This window comes from Pleurodeles waltl, chromosome 2_1, assembly GCF_031143425.1.
Source record: "Pleurodeles waltl isolate 20211129_DDA chromosome 2_1, aPleWal1.hap1.20221129, whole genome shotgun sequence".
Taxonomy (NCBI): Eukaryota; Metazoa; Chordata; class Amphibia; order Caudata; family Salamandridae; genus Pleurodeles; species Pleurodeles waltl.
Window position 1 is genome coordinate 728,691,864 of NC_090438.1, and position 16,396 is coordinate 728,708,259.

A 16,396-nucleotide genomic window follows, 5' to 3' on the forward strand; every position below is an offset into this window, starting at 1 on the left:
TCTCCTTATTATGGAATCTACCAGCTCTGTCATCTCGCCATTGTATTCTTGAATTATGGTACATTCTCACAAGATGTGTAGTAGGTTTTGTTTGGTGAATCACTTTGGCACAGAGTATATTTGTGATTTAAGGTATTGCATTTCTAATTGATCTAAGTACATGAATAGCATTATACATTCATAATACTCCAGCTCAAAATAAAGGATTATTAGTTCAAGCCTATTAAATCGCTCCATGACCAAGTAAGAGAATGGTTTGTTCACTTAGCTGGTGACTCAGATCATCCTCTCATTGATGATGACCTTGAGTCATCCACACGCAAAGTATCCTGCAGGGTCCCCAGGTGCTGTAAATGAGCTGTAGGGTAGTAGCGGACTTCCAGCTCTGTAAGGCAGTATTGTCACATATCCACTGCATTTCAGCAGGACAGTAAACAAGGGAAGCTATCAAAAGAAACTCTGAGTTGCAAAGACACTAAGGGCCAGATGTATGAAGGTTCGCAATTGCAAATCCCAAATAGCGATTTTTACCGAATCGCTATTTGGGATTTGCAAAATGTGATTTAACAAAGCAATCACCAACTTTTTTGCGATTTGCAAAAATTCGCAATTGCAAATAAATAGCGATTCAGTAAAATAGCAAATGGGTATTTGGAAATCGCAAATTGCTATTTCTGTATTCTGGAGCAGCCTGATGACATCACAACCAGGAAGTGAGTCAGTGCATGCTGTTAGCAGAAGCTATAGCCACAGGAACAGGCAGAGAGCCCGAGCAGGGCACCAAAGAGGCACTCAGGAGAGTCAGCCAGGACCAGGAGAACACAATGGCCACTGATGGAAATGGCAAGGACACAGGAGGGAGAAAAGGAAAACTGAAATTCAGTGAGCAGGAATTGGAGGTGCTCACGGAAGAGGTGGTCAGGAACCATGACCAGTTATTTGGGAAGAACTCACTACATGTCCCACAAAGTGAGAACAGGAAATTGTGGACTGACACCCAGACCAAAATCAGTGCGGTGGGTGTTGCACAGCATACAATTGAGCGCTGGTACGACTTACAATCATGTGCCAAGCAGAGGGTAGCAAGGAGGCTGAAGGAAGCAAGGAGCACTGGTGGTGGACCATCCACCCAGACACCATCCACCCCCTTGGAAGACATGGTGGAGTCAACACTGCTGCCTGAAGCAGTAGGTGGTGTCACTAACATAGACACCTCAGGCACACCGGGCACCAGCAAAGGTAAGGGCAGTAATGATTTGAATCACCATATGTGCATGTACAAATGTGCCTTAGAAAATTGCAATGACACCATGCACTGCAAGAAACAGTCCATGCGCCATTTTCCATTCAGCACAACAATACCTTATGGGAGTGTCCATACCCCAAAAGAGTATCTACTACGTTAATAGCAGTATTGTGTAAAACCAGAGACAACACAACAGAAAATTAGCGACACTATGCCAGGGAAAATGTTTAATACAAAAGTAACTGTGAAATGACACATGCGAAAAGAACATCATGAAAAACTTGCAGCACATTGTTGCAGATGTTCCTGCACATGACGCAGCAGAAACTGAAACTGGGGGAATGACGAAAGCCAGCCACAGTCTGATACCAACATCATTGAATCCATCATACCAGCACCACCCAGACGCAAGGCAAGAGTGGAACCCCTTCCTGAGTTTACTCAGGACTCCGATGAATTACAGGAAGATGTACCCACACCACCTTCAGATGGTAGACGCACCCACAGACAGCAGTCCCTGTTCCGGCGCCAGTCTACTCCCCTCAGGAGGTGTTGTGAAGTAGGCAGACAGAACACAGATGAAGGTGTGGACCCATCTCTGTTTGGTGGTCTTGAGGCATCCATGTTGAAGGTGCAGCACCTACAATGGAAACACATGAGATCAGTCCAAAGGCAGTTGGTGTCTCTCAATCACAGCATGTGCAAGCTGCATAAGGGACAGCAAGCTACAGCAGAACACCTAAGGGAGATGACAAATGCTATTAAGGAACATTGTGCTGTAATGCAGCAGGAGCATGTCAATCACCGTAGGTGCCATCACCAATTGATGGGTAGGTTGGTTGGGTTCAGGAGATCTGTTAATTGGCTCACTAATACAAATGCTTTGCTGTCACAACGTGCTGTGGGCATGCACGTGGAAATGGCACATTGCAGTTGGGATGTTGCACGAGGATTGGTGCAAGTCACCAATGTATTGGAGACAATGGAGACAGCTCGGAGTGCTGCAAACAGTGATCTGGGTGGTGGGGAAAGTGAGGAGCTCTCTAGCCTCAGCAGTGTCACAGCCCCTGTGATGGATCCTAGGCATCGCAGTTCCAGACACAGTACTGTCTCAGAACCCGCAGCAAGAGGTGCTGCTGAGCCCAATGAGCGTTCTAGCGGAGTGCGTGGACGTAAAAAGTAATGTGAAGAAGTTCAGGGCCTTGCATATTTTGTCACAGTGCATTGATACTTTGATGTTAATAGTATGACACTGTAATTGGGAACTGATTGTGTCTTTGGAATACCTATGTCCTATTCACAGATAATTGTCCTGAAGTTAAGGCAATAAATATGATACCTGTAGCAAAAAAGAAACATGAAGTGGTGTTGTTATTACTTACATCAGAAATAGTTGCACTTAATCGCAGCACATCTTTGCCTGCCGTCTGCTGCTCTGGTTCTGTCTGCCGGGTGAAGGGGTGGCAAGGGCTCGTCATCCTCATCTGAGTCCGTCTCTGTGGGTTCCACTGGTTTGCCTAGACTCTTCGTAGGCGAGTTACTGCAGGGACAGGCACATCATCATGCAATGTGGTATACTGAACTGCCCTTTCACTGTTGAGAACATGCAGAAGTTGATCTTCCGTAGTTGTAGAGTAGCAGTACAACCACAAAGGCACTCAGTGTTACTTAGCTTGTGTGCATATTGTTATTTTCCGCTAACCTTAAATTCATAGGGGATGGTAAGTCTCACATTTTCACTGACAGAAACAGCTTGGGATTGGCTGGAGACAATGTCGAATGCAGAGCCCGCACAAAGACAGCCCTGCCTGAATAAATCTAAATCGCTGTCACATCTTAGGAAGAGAAGCTGCAAACCGAATGGACCAATAGGTACTCCGAGTTGGCGGATAGGTTGGTGATGGCACACTGCCCAAGGAGTTTGATGATGGTAACTTAACAGTTGGCAATGACATGGAGAGTCTGGAAACCCCCATGTGATTGCCCATCTAGCATTACTGGTAGGAGAACTATCAATGGACATTGGCAAGCTGTAATTAGAGGAGGAGTTAAGTAGATGAACATAGGAGGTGTTTTCCCTGTCTTCTGTGAAAGTTTTTGTTAATATTATTGTTATCTTTTTTTCTATTTACACACAATATCTTCTGACTCATGTTGCTCTAGAGGAGGTAGTTGATAGATTAATGTGCCTGTTTGATATGTTTTCTGAGAAGTTCAATTCAGCCCAGAGAATGGGAAGGATTGTTTATAATGTTGATTAATTGGTAGAAATGGTGATAAACATGGACACAATTAGCATAATGTGGCATTAGAAAATGAGGATAGAATAGAGTTTCTTTCAATATGATACAGTGATAGGTGTTACCTGTACAGAGATCAGAGATTGATACACCATAGCTACCAAACAATAATACAAGTTGATAAGATGAAATTGAAGGGACTGGCTAGCCTGGCTGAAAAACACAGAGTGCAGGCATCCACGCAGTGCAGGAGTGCACATTTACCTTTTCGCTCAAAACCATCCAACGAAGAGAGAATATCTGAAGCTGCAAAGGTGATACATATATATTAGGAAGCCATTTTGTGGCAATAACAGAGAAACTAGACCACTACATACTGTAGACTTATACTCCCTGAAGGTATATATAGCACCTTCTCAATTACTGGTTACTTCTGTACTGACACTGTGGGGCTTGGGGGAGAGTCGAATACTGTGAAGCAGCTGCATGTGACATAGATATGACCTAGACAGATCACATCAATCCATAGCTAACAGTTAACAAGAAGCAGGTAGTGGATAACTAACTAACTAACAGGGGGATGCAAGATCTTTGGCGCCTCCCCTAGGTAGAAATTGCATACAAGACTGGATACATTCTCAACATCATGGTCGGTAAGGCACTATGATCAAACCTGAATATCCCAACAGAACCCTATCAGATTATTGCCTTCTACTACTCACAATGAGATGAAGCAATAAACATGCATACATTCCCATGTGGTGATCCCTGGTAGTGGCACTACATGATGCAGTCTTTTGGTGTACTATCATGGAGGCCATCTGTTAGACCTGACAGCCTTAGGGTGGTCTTCCCCTCAACTTTCTGTCTGCCTCGTTCATTTTCTGACCTCATCTCTGTTGGCTTTAAGATTCTGTGTACTTTACCTCTGCCAACCAGTGCTAACATGCTTGTGCTCTCTACCCTAAAATATGGTAACATTGGGTCATACTCAATTGGCATACTTAATTTACTTAGAAGTCTCTAGTAAAGTGCCCTGCATGTGCCCAAGGCCTGTAAATGAAATGCTACTCGTTGGCCTGCAGCACTGTTTGTGCCATCCACTTAAGTAGTCCCTTAGCCATGCCTCAGGACTGCCAATGGCAAGCCGGTGTGTGCAGTCTTACACTGCCATTTCGAAGTGGCAAGATAAACCTCTTGCCAGGCCTAAACCTTCCCTTTTTATACAGATATGTCACAGCTAAGGTAGGCCTTATGTGACCCAAAGGGAAGGGCGTAATGTATTTAAAGGGCAGGACATGTACTTTTAAGTTTACATGTCCTGGTAGTGAAAAACTCCCAAATTTGTTTTTCACTACTGCAAAGCATAACTCTCCCATAGGATAACATTGGGATGACCTTATTACATCTTATGAGACATCATCCCATTCTCCTTACGGTGACTTTTCCAGATTGGGATAGCAGAAGGGAAAAAACAAAAAAAGAAATGGGGGACTAACCAAGTGGGGCAGTATATAAGTGACTTCATGGCGAATGACATCACAGCTTGTTGTTTCCGGTGCTGAAAGGGGTTTTATCACACGTTTGTGTTAGCACTGCACTAAGCAAGTGCCAATACATAAGATTAAGGGCATGTAAGCCAATAATACATTATGGCCCTCATTCTGACCTTGGCGGGCGGCGGAGGCCGCCCGCCAAAGTCCCGCCGTCAGGTTACCGTTCCGCGGTTGAAAGACCGCGGCGGTAATTCTGACTTTCCCGCTGGGCTGGCGGGCGGTCGCCTTCAGACCGCCAGCCAGCCCAGCGGGAAAGAGGCTTCCACGATGAAGCCGGCTCGGAATCGAGCCGGCGGAGTGGAAGCTGTGCGACGGGTGCAGTTGCACCCGTCGCGTATTTCACTGTCTGCACAGCAGACAGTGAAATACATGTAGGGGCCCTCTTACGGGGGCCCCTGCAATGCCCATGCCAGTGGCATGGGCACTGCAGGGGCCCCCAGGGGCCCCGCGACCCCCCCTACCGCCATCCGGATCTCGGCGGTCCGACCGCCGGGATCTGGATGGCGGTAGGGGGGGTCGGAATCCCCGCGGCGGTGCAGCAAGCTGCGCCGCCGCGGAGGATTCAATGGGGCCGCGGTACACTGGCGGGACCCCGCCAGTGGTGCCGGTCCGACCGCGGCTTTACCGCCGCGGTCGGAATCCCCATTGGAGCACCGCCGGCCTGTCGGCGGTGCTCCCGCGGTCCTCCGCCCTGGCGGTCAAAGACCGCCAGGGTCAGAATGACCACCTATGTTTTTCGTGTGCTATTGTGGACTAAAAATTCAAATAAGATACATAACACTGAGAAATAATCTGTTGCAAAGTAAAATGACTGTGCCATTGTTCACTTAAAGGATTAAAAGATTGAAGGCCAGATGTAATACTGTATTTGTTGCCAAAATTGGTCACAAATTATACATCAACGTTTTGCGACCAGTATCTGATTTTGTAAACTAACCCACATACTATGAGGTTAAATTGCAAAAACACAATTTGCACAGCAGAAGAGCTGCCTAACAAATACTAAAAAGACATGTCACAATTCATGATCCTCAGGGACAGCTGGCCAACATCCTGAGGTTTGCACTTTCAAATGCATTCCCATAACGAATACGGCACTGATTTAAAGAGAAACGTTTTACTTGCTGTTTCCGGTGCGTAGCACCAGCACTTATTTTTGAGGGCTGATGCTTATTTTTCTTACTCAAGCATGTACTGCGAGTAAAAGACACATATGTGAAAGACGGAGGAAGAGAAAAACAAAAAAGCGTCACAAATGAAGAAAGCAGAAAGCTGCAGGAGTGAGCTGAAGGGCCAGGGACTGGCTTTAAATGGATTGAAGATGCCCTAAATGGCTTCAGTATTATGCTGCCTTAGTATTCCGTGCTCGCACTTTTAATTGCAGCAGTGAGTTTAAGAAGAGGGCTTTGAACACTGGCAAGTTTTTTTATTTACAAATTAGGTACTGGAGAGAACACAATGCCCTCAGTGACAAAATAAACATTTTATCTAGCAAGCGATCACCCCAGCCAGCCAGACTGCTGATAAGCATGATTTATTGCCCTGAATGCAGCCTGGTGCCCTCCAGGCAGACAAAGCTAATTAAACTCCGTGACCTGATGTAACTCCTGAAAAAGCACAAACCTTATTCATGGGGATTTCTCCTCTGGATGCTGCTTGTCCTGCACTGCTGCAAAGGCAGGCAGTCAAAAGTATGCGCTTTGTAAACGTGTGTGCGTGGTGGGAAAATACATTGTGCGCACCTTGAAGGGAACATTGGTGACAGCTAGGTTTGTGCATTCCCTCCAGACAGCCACACACAAAGGGAACTTAGATATGACTGATAAGCCATCAACATCCTGATGGGCAATTCTGGGCAGGATGCTTGGGAGTGGCTGATACTTAGATCTGAAAGGGAAAGCGTCTTGCCACACACAAAGAGCTGCATTCCCTCATGTAGTGAGTATTGAGCCAGGTTTGGAAGGGAGGACCTCTGTGCACTTCAAAGACCATTCTTTGAAGTCTCCCCCATTTCAAAGGAACATCTGGGTATAGGTACTGGACCTCTGACACTACCACTCAGTACACTTCTGGACCTTCTGGACCTGTGGATACTCTTTCAGGAAGAAGGGCTTCTGAGTTGCAACTCTGCTGATCTCCTGCTTTTCTGAGATGATCTGCTGCCTGCTGCCCTCTTGCCTGGGAGTGAGAAGGACTGGATCCTCATCTCTACATCCCAGAACCAAAGTGACTCCAAGGGCTTGCTAGCTTGCCTCCTTTTCTGAGGTCTCAGGTATATCAAAAACTTCCTATCCATCTATAAACAGCATCTGGAATTTGCTTGCTGCAAATCTTGCTCTTCCAAGTGGTGCAAACTAGTCCAGGGCCCTTGGAAGTGGGTATAAAGTGCTGCATCTGCCAGAAACTGTGCATCAGCGGTGTTGCGCAAATCAGAATCAACGCATCACCGTTGCTACAGGGTTCGGACCTGCACATCCCCCTCGAAACCGCTGCATCGCCTCCAGAACCACCTGCTTCGGAACAAAAACATCTCCCCCGCTGAGTGGAGAAGATCGACTGATCGCCCTCCAGGGTGGATTAACCCAATGCATCACATTCTGCACTGCTGTACTCGGAACCGGCACATTGCACTCAGAACCGACGCATCAATGCTGTTGTGTGAAAAAATCCAGCGCAGCATCCCAACTGCATGGGGATCATCAACAGGCGTGCTGTGACAAGAATTAAGGTACTGTTGCGTAGCAACCAGATATCCCCATAGCCGCTTATTGCTTCTAAGCACTACTTGCACATTGGTTCTTTAAACATTTGTATCTAGACTTCTGACTGTTCAATTTTTTTTGTTTTGTTACAGGACTATATCTAGCGTAGTTCATCCTCTCCTACTCAAAACGCCATGGGATCTTAGAACGTATGGCAGTAAGATGTAAATGCCAATTTCCTTCTCGAGCAGCACGCAGCAGAGCCAGTAAGACATTTTCAAAAATACCCACAGACGACATCCAAAACGCAGAGATCTCTGTTGTCATGACAAAGATGTTCCAGGAATACATCCCAAAGCTGCTTTACTCCTGCAAAGGCAGCATTCTGCAAGAGGTCATCTAATCTCTGTTCGCATAGGTATTTTGCAAAGTCATTATCATCCGCAAAGAAAGAGTAGACTACCTGAATATTCTCTCCATAATTCTTCTCCACTCAGGGGATATATTCCAACCAAGCCAGTCTCAACATAGCTTCATACACGCACTTGCTTACTCGAACTGCACAATTGTAATTAAGACCTTCTGGTACTGATTATATTGTGAGTATGAAATCCCATGACCAAGTCTGTTTAGAGTGCAAATGATTTCAACATTGCCTGTCAGCATTTTTATGATGTATAGGAGCAACAATTGCTGGAGGTGGGGTTCAGCTGGCCATTTGTGGATGCATATATGCCGCCCGCCAGACTTCCCCCCTCCAAAATACCGCTCCGCGGTCGCAAGACCGCTGAGGGTATTTTGGCTTTTGCACTGGGCTGGCGGGCGACCGCCAAAAGGCCGCCCGCCAGCCCAGTGCAAAAACCCTTCCCACTAGGACGCCGGCTCAGAATTGAGCCGGCGGAGTGGGAAGGTGCGACGGGTGCAGTGGCACCCGTCGCGTATTTCAGTGTCTGCAATGCAGACACTGAAATACAAAGTGGGGCCCTCTTACGGGGGCCCCTGCAGTGCCCATGCCATTGGCATGGGCACTGCAGGGGCCCCCAGGGGCCCCACGACAACCCATACCGCCAACAGGATGGCGGTATGGGCTGTCAGAATCCCCCATAGCGGCGCAGCAAGCTGCGCCGCCATGGGGGATTCCCAGGGCAGCAGAAAACCGGCGGGAGACCGCCGGTTTTCCACTTCTGACCGCGGCAAAACCGCCGCGGTCAGAATGCCCTGCGGGGCACCGCCAGCCTGTTGGCGGTGCTCCCGCCGACCCTGGCCCCGGCGGTAAGGAACCGCCGGGGTCAGAATCACCCCCATATTGTCCTGACTGAATGATTGCTTAAGTAAGGTGACCCTTTTGGACAGCTTTGTGTTTTTTGGATCTCCAATCAGAAGTCCTAATAGGAACCATTAAAGGTAATCTGGTATTGTAAATGAATCTTTATCAACGTCTGATGGGTGATATGGCCATGGTGTTGATGTCAAGTTTGTTTTAATCATTGTTCTTATGTTCGATGATTTTTGATCAATGATCTTGTTCATGTCTCCTGCCTTCATTTTAAAAACTGATAATTCTCTTTTCAAACTCTGGTTTTCTCTTACAACGTTCTGTAGCATGATACTATCAGGTGGGGCCAATAATTTTTCTTGGTTGTCTTTGAATATGTTGAGGCTGTCACCAAACTCGAAATACAATTTTCTTCTAATAAACTTTTTGGCTGATTCGTCTATCCCCTGTATTCCTCTGCATGTCATGAGTGTTTCAAGCCTTTCAGTGAGAGTCGTCAGACGTATTACCTTTTTGTTAGGAATAATCACAGGTCTAATGTATTGAAATAGTTCATCTAATGCTTCATCTCTCATTTTTTGTAGTGATCACCGGTTTAAATGCTAGATGCATGATCTTAATCCTTTGCTTTAACCCTTGTATAGTCCCTTTACCAAGATGCATGATAATGGGCTTCTGCATCCACTATGTCCCTACTGCAAACTGCTAAGATCTTTGAATCACAATGAATGGTTGCACACTCTCGAAGCCTTTTGTCAACTCTAAGCACCGGGGCCTTGATTAATTTTCCACACTTTGAGGTTCCCTTGTAGCATTTTATCTTTCCACAAAATATTCATTCTTCATCATACACATTTGACTTTAATGATGTTCTACTGTTTAAGCATTTACTCGTGCACTCACTCATTCCAGCATCATCACTGACACTTGCTTCAGACTTTCACCTAATAGTCTGTAAATCTCTCTTCATAGTAAATAGGCTTCTCCTGTGGTAAAATACTTGGGGACCAACATTTCTTGCAATGTCTAACAGTGGAATGTGATTCCTTACTTGAACTGCCTCTATCAAAGTTTTCCATGATGAGTAGTCTTATTCATGATGCTGCACAGTCATTCACCACCAGCTCTGGAAAAGCAAATTAATTTAAAAATAGATACATTTTACTTGATGTATTTAATATAATCATAATTGCTGTTATAATTATTATCAATTTATATAATCACGTTTACTGTAGTTGTACTTTTTAATAATAACATTTCACCAAATAAATTCCATTTACATCAGGGTATCTTGGGAGTGGAGTGGTAACTCACAAAAGGCAAAGAGTTATTACTTGCTATTATATATTTCCCATCTCTAGGCATCCATACTTTGCCAATAAATCATATTAGAACCCAACCCCCCCAAGTGGTACCAATAACATGGTTGGCTCAAGGCCGTAAAGGAAATCGGAATTGGGAGCTCAAGACACTCTGCAAGAGGTCAAACCTGCTAGATTCAATGCAGAAAGCATTTTATCCTACCACACCCTGTCTCCTGAAGAGCTGAAGGATAGACAAGTTGAGAGGGACTTGAAGCTGCAGGTAGCCTGACTGGCTGTGGAAGAAGAGGCTGGAAAAGCCTTAGTGAAGGAGAGAAGGGCTGAACCTGAACTGGCCCTTGGCTAAGCAACTGGCCCTGGAGGAGAAGAAAATCCTCCTCGCTCATGATTGGAGTCTCAAAGAGCTAGACCTAAAGTTTAAAGAAGTAGCGGAGTCCAGCAATAATGGTGGTACCGAAAATACAGTGTCCAGGGCTGGAGGAAGGGTCCACATACCTAGGGATGTGGTGAGTAACTTTATAGTGGGGGATGATATAGACAGGTGATTTGAGGCATATAACATATCTCTGGATATGCATCGGATTGAGAAGCTAGCCTTGAGAGACATACACCTAATTAGGGAGGGACGCCCTACTGGCCCTAGAGAAGGGGGACAGGATGAGATATCCTCCCATGAAGGAAACCCTTGTGAGGAAATATGGTCTCATCCCTGAAAAGTACAGGTTAAGGTTAAGGGGCAGTCAGAAAGTTTCTCACCAGTCCTGGGGGGCTTTTGTGGATTACTTGTTGAAGACGCTGGATGGTTGGGTGAAGGGTTGTGAAGTAAATACCTGTGAGGGGCTGTACAGTTTAAGAGCATATGTTCAATCAATGTTTTCCAAAGCTACACCAATACCTGGTTGACTGCAAGCTTACTGACTCCAGGGAGCTTGCAAAGGAGGCGGACCTCTGGGTTAGTACCAGAATGTCTGAAAAGGTACTTGGTAGTGATCCTTAGTAGGGTGGTTCAGGTTCTCCCCATCAGTATGAGGGGGAGGTACACAGTGACACAGCCAGGTCCCAGTGTAGTGTATGGGGAAAGGCTTCCCATGTCCCTTCTAAGAAGAGGAGAGGAAGTTCTAGTGGGCGGAGGCCCAGGGTGCCTCATTCCTATCGCCGGTGCTTAGATTGCTCCCAGGTGGGCACAAACATGGAGACCAGGTCTGTACCACATGCCCATCCACTGGAGGGAGATCCATGGTGTCAGGGGAATGGGGAGGGACGACTCCACAGGGAGCCCTGCCAATTTAGTTTTCTGGGAGTACCACTCCCAGAGGGAGAGTGCCGAGGCCCAGATGGAGGGCAGGTGGTGGAAACAGCAACCAGTAGAAGGACCAGTGGATCAGGGGTTGCCAGCTTTGAGAACAGAGCACACTAGGACTGACCCTGGTGAGGCCACCTCTGTTCTGTGATTGCTCCCTGCGCTGTCACAGAGCCAGAGAACTGGAGACCTGTACCAGACAGACCCCTATGTGACATAGACAGAGTGTGTCACCCTTGAGGGGGTGGTGGTTTGCTTCTTGAAGGACCTGTTTAGCGTCACAGTACAGACCCTGAGCTGAGTAGCCAGTCTCAGGCTACGACCCCTGGACTGGTGGGAATGAGAGTGGAAGTAGGGTGCCTAATACCCGGGGCTGGTGCCCCCCATCTAGGAAACCATAGAGTTCAGAGACACCTGGATGGCCTGGGGCCTAGCTCTTGACACTGACAGCTATCAGTGGCCTCTGTTGGTTGCTGTCCTTATGGGCAGAATGTTTCTTGGGTTGGGAACAGAAGTCCGATCCAAGAGGCAAAATGGGCACATCACTTTGTTGGCCATGGTGGTACATTTTCCTGATTGGGATGCACCTGTGAGCAAGTTATGGTTAGGAGCTGCACAGATGTGGCCACAGATGATGAGAAGGGTTCCCCATGGTTCAGTCCAGTGGCTCCGGAGATAGTAGGCAGATGGATCCAACTGAGTTCAGAGAGGCATAGAACTGACAAATGACCCTGCATAACGGGGCATTCGTCCATGCTCTATCACCTAAGCATGGAAGCCCATCAAAATATTGATCTGTCTGCCCTGGCTTTTGGCTGGGCTGGGGTCATGTGGACTTGGTCCTGTCTGCAAGATCATCCCAATACGTTTTGGCTTCACCTTCCTGTTTTCTGAACCTGTTTTTGTAGGCCTTTAGGACTCTGCACACTTTCCCACTGCAAATCATTGCTAAAGGGCTTGTGCTCTCTCCTTGAAACATGGTAGAATTGGCTTACACCCAATTGACATATTTAATTTACTTATAAGTCCTGAATAAAGTAGTACTACATGTGCCCAGGACCTGTAAATTTAATACTACTAGTGGGCCTGCAGCACTGACTATGCCACCCTCTCAGGTAGCCCTTTAAATTTATCTCAGGCCTGCCATTGCAGCCTGTGTGTGCATTTTTTAAACTGCCATTTTGACCTGACAAGATAAACCTCTTGCCAGGCCCAAACCTCTCTTTTTAATACATATGTGTGTCCCCTAGGGTAGGCCCTACACAGCCTAGAGAGCAGGGTGGAGTGTATTTGAAAAGTTGTTCATGTACATTTAAGGTTTATATTTCCTGGTAGTGATAAAATCTTAAATTTTCTCATACAATAAAGTTGGATTAACCTCTTACATTTAATAAGTGATAACTTTCATTGAGAGCAGGTAGGAATTTCAAGTTTGGTGTCTGAAGAATTGTAATTAAAAGCCCTCTTTTATAGTAAAGTCTTATTTTTAGTCACAATTCTGAAAATGCCACTTTTAGAAAGTTGGTCCTAAGCATTTCGTGCCTGCAGCCTGATCCTGGATCACATGACTAGGTGTAGCTGGCAGGAGGTCTTTGTGTATTGCTCCCAGACAGTGAGACAAAGGGAAAATAGGTATTGTCAGGATGGGTCACTCTGAGTTAACGAAGGAGAGGAGCTGTCATCTACCACACTTGCACATCACAAAGACTCTGCCTGAGAACTCTCACAAAGGGTTTGACACTGGTCTTCTTGCCCCAGACAAGCTGGGGCCAGGAGAGGGAGGATGCCTGACACCTCAGTGGGGTGGAAACCACTAGAAGCTTCCTCCACTTCAAAGTGGGCACTAGGTATACATTTTGGACCTCAGTCCCCAACGCTTCAGTACACTTTTGGACCTGTGGACTCTGTGATACGAAAAGAACTGCTACTCTGCTGTACCGCTGTTCAGAAGGACTGCTGCCCTGCTGTGTTGACCTGCTTCCCTCTTGGCTAGGTGAGAAGGACTGGACCTGCATCTCCAAACCCAAGACCCGTGAGTGACTCCAAGGGCTGGTTGGCTGGCCTCATGATCAGAAGCTCACGGACAGAACAGGCTTCCAACAACCTTGAACACCGACCTGGACTTTGCCACCTGTGAGTCCTGCCCTCCCAAGTGGTGCCATCCCAGCCCTGGACACTTGGATGTAGGCCTTAAGGTGCACTCCTAGCCCATCTGTGGATTCAGCAGACCAACATATCTCCTCTGCAGCGCATCTCCCGTAGAACCGACGCATCGCCTTTGTTGCTCGACGCATCACCCTTGGAACTGATTCATCACCTCTGCTGCATGGACTTCCCTGATCTCCTTGCCCAATGCAGCCCGTCGGAACCATTGCTGTGTGCTGCATATCCACACAAGTAACTCGCCTCACACTTCACGGTTGCCAAGAATCTCTGCTGCGCGACACAGCTGCTAGCCTGGACCCCACATCGCCTCTGCTGCACAACGCATCCTCAATGTGACACCTTTTCGCAAACAATGTCACGCTACTAAATTACAAAATTGCAATCAGTTATCCTGCAGCCAGACTCGAACTTGGTCCCTCTGCTTTGACTCAACTATCAGCAGATGCTCCATTTTTTGGGGGTCCTTACTTTGATCCTGTTCCAGAACAGGATGCACCTCGTGATACTGATGATGATGGTAAGGAGGATGGCTTGCTTCCCCCTCATAATACTGATGATTCCTTACACCTTGATTTACAAAATGTCAGCGGGCTTGACAGATCATCTAAACCAGAGCTTGAGTCAACACATGACTCATCAATGGAACAAAGTACCTCATTTGCAGTGGCGTTTCAGAGGGCACCTGCTGTACTAGAATTAAACCTGACCTCCATTGAGACAAAGACAAATGTTTTGACAGACATGTTGCAGCCTAGGTCAGTAACCCCCAAGCCCTTGCTTCTGTTTAATCATGCTCTCATGGAGCCTTTGATGGCTGTCTGGTTGCTCCATGTTCTTGCCCACCTGTTTGCAGGTTGCCACGCAACTGAAGCCTGTGCCCAGTGTCCCAGAATTTCTCACTAAGCACCCTACTCTGGAAAGTCTGATTGTATAGGCTTCAACCAGTAAGATGAACCCTAATTCATGCCCAACCAATTTTCCGGCTAGAGAATCTAAAAGGATTGGTGGCTTTGGCAAGTGAATGTTTTCATCTGCCAGCCTGGCAATGAGATCTGTAAATGGAGGCTGCCTATTTGCCCAACATGTGCATGCGTTATAGGACATGTCCAGCGAGATCTTGCTGGTAATCCATGATAGGCATGACTCAGCAAAAAAACGTCATCTGCGTAGGCTTAGTTACTACAGCCTGCTTTGACAGGACTGTCGATACAAGTGTTGTGCTTCACAGATATGCATGGATGAGATCAACCAGATTTTCAAGCACTGTACAGGAAAAACTAAAGGACATGTCGTTTGATGGGTCTCACTTCTTCAAAGAAAAAGTGGACTTTGCTCTGGTTGTTTTAAATATAGTATGGCTATAGTGCATTCCTTGGGGTGTTGAGCCCTGAAAAGCAATTCCTCTACCAGTTCTGTAAATTTAGATCTGCTCCTGGGCGCTGGCATATAGACAGAGATAGCCTTCTCAACAAGTGATACAGCAAGGGATCCTTTGCTTCCGGGCCACTGACTCAGAACCGGCAGACAACACACAAGCGAGCAGGGGCTAAAGGCCTCCAATTCCTCATTCCTTGCTACAACGGCCAACAAGCAGCTTTAGTTTGTCCTCAGTGGCTAACTCCCAACTGGTGGGAGGCAGGATTCAACACTTCCTCCCAGTACGGTGATCAATCATTTCTGACAAATGGGTCTTGCACATTGTTCAAATAGGCATGCCCTACCTTTTATCTCCTCCTCAGCCAATATTCTTCCCTCACTAGAACAAATTTCGGAGGAGCACTGCTCCTGCAGGAGGTACGCTTATTGCCCTCTAAGCATTCCAGAGAGTTGGTACCAGATTCAGAGAAAGGCAGGGGTTGTTACTCCCACTGGTGCCTCATCCCCCAAAAGGATAAAGGCCTCATACCTATCTACGACATTCGAATCCTGAACGACTTCCTTTGGATGGACAAATTATAAATGCTTACTTTGGCTCAGATTGTTTCTGCTCTGGACACAAGAGACAAGATGGTGTCCTTGGACTTGCAGGATGCATATTTTCATATACCGGTCCTGCAGTCCTATAGGCAGTACTTGCGATTCAGGATGGGCCAGGAGCATATTCAGTTTGCAGTGCTGCCCTTCAGCCTCACCTCGGTCCTTTGAGTATTCACAAAAATTATGTTTGTGGTCCCCGCCCTCCTTTAGAGGATGGGAGTTCCTGGATTCTAGTACATTAATGACTGACTGCTGAAGTCTGGCTCACTGCAATCACTCATGGACCACCTTTGGATGATGGTATCCATTCATTGGAGTAATCCTGGATACAGTGGAGTTGAAGGCTCTGCCTCAGCTTCAAGAAGTGTGGGACATTTGGATTATGATCTTGATATTTCAGGGTCAATCATGGATCCCGCTGAAGGTGGCTTTAAGCTTTCGTGTCCTGTTGGCCCCATGCACCCTCCCTATCAGCCATGTCAGGTGGCACTTGAGAACTTGCAGCTGAACCTGAAATCCTAGTGGGCCCAACATCATGGCTGCCTTTCCGACATCATCCAGGTTTTGAAGGAGACGGCTCATAATCTGCAGTGATTGCTCACCTATAATTA